This window comes from Oxyura jamaicensis, chromosome 33 (assembly GCF_011077185.1).
Source record: "Oxyura jamaicensis isolate SHBP4307 breed ruddy duck chromosome 33, BPBGC_Ojam_1.0, whole genome shotgun sequence".
Lineage (NCBI taxonomy): Eukaryota > Metazoa > Chordata > Aves > Anseriformes > Anatidae > Oxyura > Oxyura jamaicensis.
Window position 1 is genome coordinate 1,962,681 of NC_048924.1, and position 2,621 is coordinate 1,965,301.

The window sequence follows — 2,621 nt, forward strand, 5'->3', positions numbered from 1 at the left end:
TTTTTTTTTTGGAAGTGAAAAAGCCGAAGGAATAATAAACCCTTCAAACCCGCTCTAAGCGGGCCTCGCGTTGCAGGCCTGCCAGCCAAAGCCACCCGAGCTAAAAAAATAAAGTCCCACCGTGAGCCAGCACAATAAATCCGAGACCGTGCTGCGCCATGCGCCTCCCACCAGAGCAGCTCCATCCCCCCAGCCCCAAAATACCGCCCGGCTCGCTTTTAGGGCCGCGGTGGCCGCCTTCGCCTCTTGCCTTTTTCTCGTCATCCTCGGCGGCTTTCTTGAACTCGTGCTCGAAGGAGCTGGCCAGCTCGTTGAAGAGTCCCACCTCTTCGCAGTTCTTCAGGAACCGAGTCGGGGTCGGGGTCTGATCTGTTGGGGCGGCAACACGGAGAGGAGGTCAGGGAGGGGACAGAAAACCCCCCCGAACCCCCTTCATCCTCTTCGGGGACGCCTGAAATGCGTGGCCCCTGCTTTGCAGAAGCCTGGCCGCTTTTCTGCTAAGGTGTGTGTCGTGTTTGCAAAGCAAGGGACAACTCGGGAAGAGGAAAAGAATTTCTCGTTGATTTTGTTTCGCTGGTAAATGGTGCTGGGAAGTCAATCACTGCGGCGAGCGGCGTGCAGCGATTTCGGTGGGATTCCTGCCCGGGTGCTGCCCCGTCCCTCCCGCCCCGGGGTTTTGCCCATTCTGGGCTGAAATGGAAGGGAAAATAGCGGGGTTTGGTCTCCCTGAAGGGGCAGACCTTTAAAACACGGAGGGATCGGAGGAGAAGCGGCCAAACGGAGCGGCCCCGCGGCGCACCAACGCGCATCCCGGGGTGGACACGGGAGTGCTGATCACCATCACCGCTGCCCAGAGCAGTTCCCGCGGGGCCGTATTCCCGCGTATTAACACGACGAGCCCTGATCCCTCTGGCCATCTCCCAGGCCGTGAAGCAGGCAGGAGGCTCCTGGCGCTGCCGCGGGACGTGAGGTCGGGAGCCCGGGTACGGCAGGAGCCGGCTGGCCGAAGACTCGGCACGTTTGTGAGCACAAAGGGGATCCCTGGGATGGCTCCCCCCTGACCTCCCTGCCTGAAAATTGGGCTGCTCGGCACCGGCTGAGGGCAGCGGCCACGCTCGAGCCGCAGAAAACCTCCCGTCTGCTGCCACACCGACCAGTGGCGGAGCCCCCCGCAGCCTTCGGCGATCGCTTCGCCAAAGCGGGTTTTGTTCCCATCCTGACTTCAACCCCTGCCTGCTCGGTGTAATAAAGCCCAGGCCTCCTCTGAGCTTCCCCCCCCCAGATCTCTCTTCATTAAGCTACGGAACTTTGTCAACCGGAGCTCTCGGCGGGAGGCTGCTTTTCCAGGGCTTTTTTTCGCGGCTCTTTTCGGGCCGTTCCCCGTTCGGCGATGTCCGAGAAGTCTCCAGGATGAAGCAGCGTCACCTCCCTCGTCCTGCCCGTGTCCCGCTCCTACCGCCGGGAACTGCAGCAGCTCAGCACCCCAGAAGTGCACGTCCCCCCCCCCCAAATCACCCTCTGTAACGGGCGGAGGGGGACGGATCCTTTACGGCTCCCTTCAGCTCAAGGGACGCCGAAACGCTGCCCTGGGCTCAGCGCAGAGCAGGAGGGAGGAGGAGAAGGAGAAAACCCAGGGACAAAACGGTGGCTCTGCAACAGGAGGGATGCTCGTGTGAAACGGGCTGGGCTCGTGCCGACCACAGCTAAATAGGTGGTGGGGTTTCTTTTTGTTGTGATTCACCCTGGAGCAACCCACTGAGCATCAGCCACGAAAAGCTCTGCTGGGGTCGGGGTGTCTCCGTCAGCCCTCGCCGCTGTTCCTTGTGCTAAATCCCCCCCCTCCCAGTTTCATCTCCCCCCCCCCCAAGGGTTTTACCCTTAAGGGTTTGCACCCAGGAGAAGCAAAGCTGAGGGCTTTTAATGGTGGGCTTCGGGGGGAGACAGGGCTGTGAACCCCCTCGGCTCGCAGCCTCCCGGCCAGCTCCCACCCGGGTTTAGCAAGCAGAAGGGAACCCACCCCCCCGGGAACCCCCCCCCCCCGGCCTACCGAGACAGGGGCGAACTGAAGCAAAGCTCCTCTTCAGGAACCCAGTAAGGACTCTTCAAACCCGTACCCCCAAATTTTCCCCATCAACTCCCGTTAGCCCAATCCCACTCAAAACGACGTCTCCCTTCACCGGGGGGGGGGGACACACAAACCCTGCTCCATTTACTGAGCCCGAAAGAGGAGCCCGACAGGGCCGGAGGGGGTCTGCAAGTGGCAGTGATCCGCTGCCAGACAATACCCTTTTTTTTTTTTTTCTCCCCCCAATTTTATAAAGGCTGCATTGACCGCACGCTGCCAGAGCGCCTCGGTTGGGCTCTGCAAAGGTGCTCTCAGCAGTAGCCGGAGCGCTCGGCGGCGTTTTAATTTATTAACTGCTGGCCCAAAAGCTCAAGGAAACTGACACCTGGGCTGAGGGGAGGAAGCCGGGTTTGTCAGATTTGGTTCATCGTCCTCAAAGCGCACGCAGCAACGTGAAAGGCCTTTTTGTCCATAAATCTTCCAGGCTTAATAAAAAGGGTGAGAGCTTAAAAAAAAAAAAAAAGGCGAAAAAAAAAAAAGGGCAAAAAAAAAAAAA

General features: G+C 59.3%; 1 protein-coding gene across 6 annotated transcripts in view; it reads right to left on the reverse strand.

The window, feature by feature from the left end:
• ATF7 (activating transcription factor 7) overlaps nucleotides 1–2,621 on the reverse strand; it is a 60,083-nt gene that overhangs the window by 15,053 nt on the left and 42,409 nt on the right. The gene's annotated exons all lie outside the window — the stretch shown is intronic.